A 10,426-nucleotide genomic window follows, 5' to 3' on the forward strand; every position below is an offset into this window, starting at 1 on the left:
TGTTATTCATTATTTTACTTTTTTTTTTTTTTTTTTTTTTTTTTTGCGGTACGTGGGCCGCTCACTGTTGTGGCCTCTCCCGTCGCGGAGCACAGGCTCCGGACGTGCAGGCTCAGCGGCCATGGCTCACGGGCTTAGCTGCTCCGCAGCATGTGGGATCTTCCCGGACCGGGGCACGAACCCGTGTCCCCTGAATCGGCAGGCGGACTCTCAACCACTGCGCCACCAGGGAAGCACTATTATACTATTCTTTAGCTGATTAGCCTAAAGACTAAAACATGAATCCTTGATTTGTTACATTTTAATACAAACTGTTACTTTTACCACTTCCCCAGTAATGCATATATTCTTTTCCCATCTTTTGTTGTTATGTATTTTACATCTTCAAATATTTAAACCACACAATGTATTAGACAATATTTTAGACATTCATTCAGATGTATTCAAATAATTATCCTTTCTTTGTTCTTTATTTTTTCCTGCTTTTCTATGCAGGTTTTCTACCTAAAGAACTTAATAAAATTTTTAGTATTTATATATTTTTTATTGTGGGTCTGCAGGTGACTAACCTTCAGTTTTTGTATATCTGAATATATACTTATTTTACCTTAAATTTTGATGGATATTTTTGCTGTGTATACAATTCTAGATTAGCAGGTAGTTTATTCCAGTATTTAAAAACTATTACTTTCTTCTAGTTTCTAATGTTTGTGTTGCATATTTAGCCATTAGTCTGTTTCTTGCTTTTTTAAGGGTGACATTTTCTCTCTGGATGCATCTGATATTTTCTCTGTATTTGTATTTGTATGTTTGAATCTTTGGTGTGTCAGTAGTTTTACTGTGATGTGTATCTGTGCGGACTTGCTTTGTATTTATCTCTTTTGTGGTTCATAAAATTTATTGAGTTTGTAGCTTGATATTTTCTTCACATTTATGGAAATTCTTTGTCATATTCTTCAAATACTATTTTGTCCCACTTTATCTCTTCTCTCCTTTTACACATATTATATATTTATTACATGCTAGACTTTTCATCATGTCCAATATGTTTCTTGTAATATATTCTATACTTTTCCTCTTTTTTTGTCACTGTGTTTTATTCAAGCTATTACCTGCCAACCTATCTTCCAGTGCACTAATTCTCTCATTAACAGTGCCCAGCCTTCTGTTAAACCAATCCACTGAGTTCTTAATTTGGGTCTTTATATTTTTCCAAGCTAGAATTTTTATTTGATTCCTTTCTCTGGACTCTAGTTCTCTGCTGAAAGTCTCTATCTTGTCCTATACTTTTTTTTTTTGATCATGTTAACCGTAATTATTTTTAATTCTGTGTCTGATAACTAATATTTGGATCTCCTATGGATCTGTATTTATTTTACCAAATTTTTTCCTTTTTGTTCTAAGTAATTTGACTCTGTTTCTGGTGTGACTGGTTGTTTTTTTGTTTTTTTTTTTTTTTGCGGTACGCGGGCCTCTCACTGTTGTGGCCTCTCCCGCTGCGGAGCACAGGCTCCGGACGCGCAGGCTCAGCGGCCATGGCTCACGGGCCCAGCTGCTCCGCGGCATGTGGGATCTTCCCGGACCGGGGCACGAAGCCGTGTCCCCTGCATCGGCAGGCGGACTCTCAACCACTGCGCCACCAGGGAAGCCCTGACTGGTTGTTTTAACTGGATGTTGTCATTGTATATGAAAACGTTTAAAGATAATTTGACACTCATGATAATATTACTTTCCTACAGAGAGTACTAAATTTTGCTTCTGGTAGACAGACAATTAGAATAGAAGGAGGTCATCCTAATCTATTTTGGGTTGAACTAATTCCAGATATTTTTCACTAATAGTCTATTTCCAGTGCCCTTAGTCCAAAGCGTAGCCTTTCTGGAGTTTCAGCTGAATGTCTGGGGCATTTTACCATGATCTTCTATGGTAAGCCCTGTATTTCAGTTTTTGTCTCCCCAGCCTTTGTGACTGTTGGAAATTCTGAAGTTTCTTAATCTCTTAGGTACCAGTTTTTGTTTGGCTTTTGGCATCTTGGCTGAAAGTTACAGATTGGCAAATATTGACAAATATTTCAATGGGGCAGGCAACAGTGAAGGTTGAGCTTACTTCTCTGTTATTCCTTTCTCTTTGGAACTTTGGCTTCTCAAGTCCTAACTATTTTGATTGCTCTCTGAAGTCTTAAAACAGATTTTAAAAATTTTCCAGACTTTTTTTGTTGTTTTATATTAAAAGATTCAGTCTTATGCAAGTTAGGCACTATAGCCAGATGCACACACCTTCTGACTGTTATTTTAATTTGCATATCCATTTATTATAGTGGGGTTGGGGAGGTCTTTATATATTTACTGATCATTGTGTTTTCTTCTCTGTGAATCCTTTGTCCACTTTTTATTAGGTTGTTTTTTGGTTGTTAACACATGAAGAACTCCAGATACTATTTGGGGGAAAGGAGGCTATAATATGTCTGCAAATATCTTCCTCTAGTCTGTGACTTGTCTCAATTTTTTAATGCTACCTTTTGTCACACAGAAATTTTCAGTGCTAATAGATAAATTTCAAACATTTTTCCCTTTATAGTTTGTGGGGTTTGTGTCTGGTTTAATAAATTTTTCTGAGTCCTGATGTTATAACGATATCTTAGGATTTCTCCTAAAAGTTTTTCAGTTTTATTTTCATATTGAGGCCTTTAATTTACCAGGCTTTTACTTTTTCTGTGTTGTATTATGTAGGAATAGCCACATATTCTTGCACCATGTATCAAATGCCAACCACTTCCCAACTGTCTGGTAATGTCACTGTCAGTGTTTTTTGTAAGATTAATTTTAGTATTTTTAATGTATTAATATCATTAATTTCTTTTTTATGTTCACATAACTACTTAAGGACAGTTATCACATCTTATGGCTCTTTGACTCTCCCAAACATTTTAACTTTTATAAAAATTAAGTACAATGAAACATTGTTAATAGATATATTGATCTAAACTGATTCATGCTATATGTTGATAAACAGCATAACACTTTCTACCTAGCACAAAATGTACACCCATGATTTCTGTTGGATATTGAAACGTGCAACAAAATATTTACTTGTGGTAACTCTAAAATAGAGCTCTAGAAAAATATTATTAGTACTAGCTGAGATTTATTGGTTACTTGATTATGTGCTTGGAAATGTTCTAAAAACTATGTTAACTCTGTATGTGTTAACTTTATATATTTAACTCATTTCTAAGAAAACTGTGACTTAGGAACTACTATTATCAGCATTTTTCAGATGAGAAAACTGAAGCATACTGTAGCAAATTTTTACTCAAGTTTATAAAGATAGGCAATGCAGAATCATTTTATTTAATCCACTTCATTTTAACTTGAAAAATAAATGAAGTATTGCTATTGTATAACTTTCAGGTAAACAATAAATTGTGAAAATATTTCTAAATAAATATATTTTTTTTCTGTGATATATGTCCACATTTATATTTCATTTTATGAATACAGTTATCATAATCATCAATAATAATTTATTGGAAAAGTACCAATTTGTGGCATTGTACAAGGTGTTAAAATTAACTGTAATTTTCTTGAATCTACATAAAATGTTTGGTATGTTTGACTTTCACTGCTCTTTACTTGATAATGGCTGCATTTCAAGGGATAATGCACTTTATGTGCTGCTCTGGTGGTTAAAAACACATTTCACATAAATGGAATAAGGAACATTTAATGAACTAAGCTCTATGCATGTGAAAGCCAACAGCAATATTAGAAATGGTGTTTATTTTATAGCCCAGAAACTGTATTTTAAATGCTAGTATATGTTTATATGACAGTTCTATTAAATATAAAAGAGTCCCATTACAAGGGAAGTCCTTTACATAGACTTTTTATGTGGTCTAAATAGCATACCCAGCCCTGCAACTCCTCATGTGAGACATTTTTAGAAGCTTATTTATGTTAAAGCCATAACAAACTAGCAACTAGAAAACTATAATGGGCACAAACGGCTAATAAAAAGAGATTGTTGAAAATACTTCTTAATAGCAACTTAGGAAGAATCCTGATGAAACAAAGTCAAGGCTCAGTGTCTCTGGAAGCCTGCCACCCCAGTAATCACAGACCACCGGTACTCCCCCTTTTCCATCTTCATTGTTTTCTTGGCTGGAAATTAAACAGCCAATGAACTTTAAGATTGGTATTTGCCCTACTTTTCATCCGAGTGCCTACTGAGCCAGAGGTGTTCTGGAAAAAATCCTAGGATCATTCTTCCTCCTTGTGCTGATTATTTACTAGATGATTCCTCTGAGAAGTAGGGCAGATACTCCAAAACTGGTCAAAGGGGGAAGAATGCCAGCCTGTGTGCACACATGAATCTGCATGTGTGTGCAAATGTGTGCATGTGTTTTATATATGTAAGGTCCAGACTCTTGAAATCTGGATCACTTCTCGCTGAACTGCTGTGTTTAGACAAGCTAGCTAAAATGAACAGGTCAAACCCTTTATTTATAGAGTAAAAACTATTTGATCTGGGGTAGATATCAGCTCTACAGTCAAACATGTGGGCCAAAGTCATTTTTATTGCTACTTTGTACAGAATTCTGAAATGGTTCCTGTGGTCATCCATGTGAGCAAAGGAAACGTTCCCACAGAAAAGTGGGCCAATCAAGTGTGAAATGCTGCTTGGATCACTAAAAAGCCAGTATGTGTTTATATAATTGAAAATGTAAAGCAATGGAAGGAGAATGACTTTAATTTCTGAACTGCAGGAATCTCCTCATGAATTTTGCTCACCCAGGCCCTGGAGGTACACTGCTAGGGCAGTAGCTGAGGCAGGCACCAAAGCAATGCTCTCTCTATGAAATATAGAGAGATGCTGTACTCTGGAATATAGTTTGAAAACTACTCACCTATTGTAGTTATCTATGCCATAGGATGAATTGTTCAAAAACCATCAATTTTTGGAGTTGGCTGCCTCCTTCAAGGTCAGTGACATTTGTCTCTCACCCAGTGAGGAAATTTGCTCCCCAACACCCCTGATGGAGGGCCTCCAGTCTGTTTCTGAACTCACAGTGTTGGGAAGCTCAAGACCTCAAAATCTGTCCAGATTTACTTGTAAGGAAATTTTTTTACAAGACATTTCCCAACCCATGCGTACTTAATTTATGTAATCATGTCACTTAAATGAAAATAGCCACCCAAGAACAGCTGGCTTATCTTAGAAGTTTCCCCTTGCCATTCTTGGAATTTCCCTTTGCGATAGGGAAAAATTATACATATATACATACATATATATATTGAATATATATATATAGCTCTATATATCTCATATATATAAAAATGTATTTTTAGCCTGTGTCATCCTGATCAGCTTCTGAGCCTTTGTTGTGCTGAGTGGAGAAATGTGCCTTAAAGAGAATAGCTTGAAGTTATTCTAGGGCCCTAAATAAAGTATGTTTGGACTTGGAATATGAGTCAAGTTAAAGAAATTAAAGTGTTTTCTGATTTTCTTATTCTCCACTCACATTTTAATTCTCTTTTAATCAAGTTGATTCTTCCTATTTGCAGACTGTTCTCCTTGTTAGGGCTCTTCTAATAATACAGCTTCTGGATATGGTATAACAAGATATTGATATATGAATAACATCAATTTGTATGTGTCCAGTTTTTTCTGAATATTATTTCTGATTAAGTGTACTAGCACCATAACTTTGGAGGTAAATATTAGGACTTTTGAAGGTTTTAAGATATCTGATTCTACTGTAATATTTAAAACAACTTTGAAAACAAAAAATAAAGTTAGAGGACTAACACTATATGTTATTAAGACTTATCATAAAGTTATAGAAATTAAAACAGTGTGGCATTGGTAATAAGATAGAGAAATAAAAGAGTAAAATAAAATAGTTTACAAAATGACCTACACATAATAGACAACTGATTTTCAACACAAGTTCAAAGGTAATTCAATGGTGAAAAAATAGTCTTTTCAACAAAAGTGCTTAGAAATTGGATATCCATATGGAAAAAAATGGATGAATAAACAAAAATTTGATTCATACATCACATTATACGCACAAGTTAACTCAAAATAGGTTACAAACCAAATGTAAGATGTAAGACTATACATCTTCCAGAAGAAAACATAGGAGAAAACCTTTATGATCTTGGGTTAGGTAAAGATTTCTTTGATGCAACACCAAAAGCATAATTCATAAAAGAACAAATTAATAAATGAACTTAATAAAAATTGTTCTTTGAAAACCCAAGACTAGGAGAAAATCTTTGCCAAGTACCACTCTGATAAAAAACTAGTATCTCGCACATGTAAAAAACTCTCATAACTCAACAATATGTAAACAAACAATCCATTTTTTTAAAGTGGGCTAGAGTTTTGAACAGACACTTCATCTAAGAAGATATAAGAATGGCAAATAAGCACAAGAAAAGATGCTCAATATTATTAGAGAAATGCAAATTAAAGCTACAATGACATAGGGCAGAGGTTCTTTGCAGAAAGTCACTGTGGCTTCCTGTTTCAGTACTCCTTCTATGGAAGCTAGCTGGCCTGACACTTAGGGCCAGCCCTCTGACACCCCCTCACAGATCCCACAGACCGCCTCCAGGAGCCCACTGCCTGCCGTGGTGGCCAGTTCCCCCTTGCAGGTTTACCAGAATGACTGCCAGGACTCAGAGGTCACCATCAACTGCCAGATCAAGCAGGAGCTCTACATCTCCTATATCTACCTGTCCATGCACCTCTTACTACTTTGACTGTGATGATGTGGCTTTAAAGAACTTTGCCAAATGTTTTCTTCACCAATCTCATAAGGAGAGAGAACATGCTGGAAACTGATGAAGCTACAAGAACCAAGTAGATACCCAAAACTCCCATCAGGATATCAAGAAACCAAACTGAGACCACTGGGAGAGTGAGTTGAATGCAATGGAGTGTATGTTACACTTGAAAAAAAAGTGTGAGTCAGTCAGTACTGGAACTGCACAGACTGGCATTGACAAAAACAGACCTACTTGTGTGATTTCATTGAGACATAGGACCTGAATGAGCAGGTGAAATCCATTAAAGAACTGGGTGACCACTGTAATCAACTTGCATAAGATGGGGGCCCTGGAACCTGGCACTACAGAGCCTGTCTTTAACAAGCACACCCTGGAAGACAGTGACCCTGAGGGCTAAGCCTTAAGCTGGCTTCTCCATAGCCATGGGGGTGACCTCTTTGGTCACTAAGGCAGTACATGCATTTGGGTTTACCTTTACCTTTTCTATAAGTTGCACCAAAGCACCAACTTAAGTTCTTCCATTTGTAGCATTCTTTCAAATAAGATAATTAGGTACAGCACCCCACCCCCCCAAAAAAAACTACAACAAAATAACACTGCATTGCATACTTATTAAATGGCTAAAATTTTAAAAGCTGACCATACTAAGTGTTGATGAGGAAGTGGAACTCTTACTGGTAGAGATGTAAAATGGTAAAACAGCTTTGGAAAATACGCAGTTTCTTAAAATGTTAAATATACACCTATCATCTGGCCTAGCACTTCCACTAGATCCTATCTAAGAGAAATGAAAGCACACATCCATATAGAGACTTGTACACAAATGCTCATAGGAGCTTTATTTATAATAGCCAAAAAGTGAAAACAATTCAAATTTCCTTTAATAGGTAGGCAGAAACTAAGTGATGTGGTTCACCCATTCAATGGAATGCTACTCAATAATAAAAATGGATGAAATATTCATCCATGTTACAGCAGGAAAGAGTTTCAGAATAATTATGCTGAGTGAAGGAAGTCAGAAAAAAAATCCTGTATGATCCCATTTTTATAAACTTCTGAAAAATGCAAACTAATGTATTCTGACAGCAAACAGATCAGAGGTTGCTGGGAGAAAGAATGTTAGGAGGTCCTGAAGGAAGGGATTATGAAGAAGTGCAAGGAAACTTTTGAGAGTGATAAATATGTTCATTACCTTGCAGGGGTGGTTCAAATTCTATACTTTAAATATGTGCAGTTTATGTACATCAACTATGCCTCAGTAAAGCTATTTAAAAAATCTCTGAATGGCATAAACTTAGCACAGGTTTATCCTTAAATAAAACTTTTATTATTTTTCTTTTTTTATCTGTTTTCTTTTTATTAAATTAATTTTTATTGGGGTACAGTTGATTTACAGTGTTGTGTTAGTTTCTGCTATACAGCAAATTGAATCAGTTATACTTATACATATATCCACTCTTTTTAAGATTCTTTTCCCATATAGGTCATTACAGAGTATTGAGTAGAGTTCCTAGCTATACAGTAGGTTCTTTTTTTTTTTTAACTTTTTATGTTCTATCAGAGTATAGTTGATTAACAATGTTGTGTTAATTTCAGGTGTACTGCAAAGTGATTCAGTTATATATATACATGTATCTATTCTTTTCCAAATTTTTTTCCCATTTAGGCTGTTACATAATATTGAGCAGCGTTCCCATGTTATACAGTAGATCCTTGTTGGTTATTAGTTGACATATAAATACATCTTTTAAATGAGGCTTTAAAATATTAGCCTAGCACAGGGTGAGAACACTGTAAGTAGCAGTGACTGCTTCCCTTGTTTTCCTGGGCTCTTGTCCTCATCCCTTTGGGCATCTTGATGCTCTCTAGCTCTTAGGTCCAAGGCCATGCAGGGTTGCTACTGTTATTGGCTTGCTCTTTCACTGCTCATCTTTTTCTCTCTAACATATATTTCTCAGACTTAGATTCTCATAAGATCCTTTAAGAAAAGATATGTGTAAAACTGGTAAACACCCTTCTTTCATTTCCTCCTTTAAAAAAAACCACATCAGCTCCTAAAGTAAATAACATTGTTTTTTGTTTTTTGGTTATGTTTTGGGTTTTTTGGGGGGGGGGTTGGGAATAAAAGTATTAACTTTAGTCAAGAAAATTGTAAAGTGAGAGCTGGCCCATGGAGCCCATCTGGTTCTTGAGTAAATTTCAGCCCACAGTCAAACAGCCCCAAGTGACAAGGGTGCTTGCTGCACTAGGTTCATGGGCTTTAAGGACCCAGAATGCAAAGTCCACAAGATGAAGGTACTTCTCTGTGGAAATCGGCCCTGCTTCTCTGTTTCTGTGTTAATGACTGTACATCTCTTCCTTCATAGGGCCCCTTTCTTATCTCTTTCTGTGTGACTGTGTGTGGTCTCCTTTTGTGTCTATTTCTCTTCCTTCTTCTTTGACTCTATTAACTATATCATGAAGTTAAACTTTGTTTTTATTATTTTATTTATTGAATGGAATGTTTGAATCTTCTTCCTTAAAAGCAGATGGATGGCCTATTTTTACTCCTCTCCAAAAACCACTCCAATTACAGTGCAACTAATAAAATCTAGTTGTTTTTTGCTTTTTAGTTATATGTACTTCAATTTGCTTTTTTCTGTGCTAGTGGCTCTGCTCTCCTCCGTCTTTCCTTGACAGCAATAATGCTGTTGTAACTTCATAGTTTGGTGAATTATTGTAGTTTAAAGACTTCTTTGTAGATGGTGTCAAGTGCATTATAATACAGTTGACAGTATATGTATTTGCTATTTTTCCCTTTAATTTTTTTGCCTATTTTGATTGCTAATAAATATTTTATCAGTAAAATAAAACTAATTAAGTATATAAAACTAATTAAGCATTTTTAAGTTGCTTATTTAACAAAATTGTTATAATCTTCAAAAATGACTTGACAAAATAAATTTTGCTTATGAAATCAGTAGGGCTCAATAAGAAACATCAGTTTTCTTATATTGCTTTGTCCGGTTTTCTCATCTTTGGATGAGCGGGTGATTGTGACCACACCATTTGCACTGAGAGGACACCAAAGACTAGTTTTAGATATTCAGTTTCACATAATAGAAGACCCCTGAACTTCTAAGAAAGTTTACTTCATAAACTATGGTTAATCATCTATGAGTCTGGTATTCTACCAAATAAAACATGAAGTCATAGATAATGGACCTTATCAACAAGTAAAGTGCAGTGTGAAATACAGAGTGAGGCAAATGAGAGAACATTACAAAAGAGTTTTGAAAACATTAAGCAAAAATATTCTAAATTGATTTAGTCAATTCTGTAAGGAGATTAGGAAAAAAAGACTGCGTGAAATCCTGAGCCTCTGATTCTATATTATTTTAATCATAGAAAATAAACAGTACAAGACAGGGGAATTTCCTTTGAAATACAAGTTGGAGAGAACTTCTTTTGCAGTTCCTTTATTGTATCATCATCTCTTTCCAATTCTATTCTTACTTCGTGACTTCCTGATAAAGAGCAGTTATAAAATTTCCATAATTACGCCCACCTGCAGCAGCAAGAGTTAAAAATGGGAGTATTTACAGAAGGAGAGTTCAGCCACATTCACACTGACTTCTGGGGATATAAAA

The 10,426-nt window shown here is 35.2% G+C and overlaps 1 pseudogene; it reads left to right on the top strand.

Moving 5' to 3' along the window:
* Positions 1–7,194, top strand: part of LOC129392444 (ferritin heavy chain-like) — a 13,604-nt pseudogene extending 6,410 nt beyond the window's left edge.
* Positions 7,195–10,426: the final 3,232 nt, after the last annotated feature.

The sequence above is a fragment of the Physeter macrocephalus genome, chromosome 10 (genome assembly GCF_002837175.3).
Source record: "Physeter macrocephalus isolate SW-GA chromosome 10, ASM283717v5, whole genome shotgun sequence".
Taxonomy (NCBI): Eukaryota; Metazoa; Chordata; class Mammalia; order Artiodactyla; family Physeteridae; genus Physeter; species Physeter macrocephalus.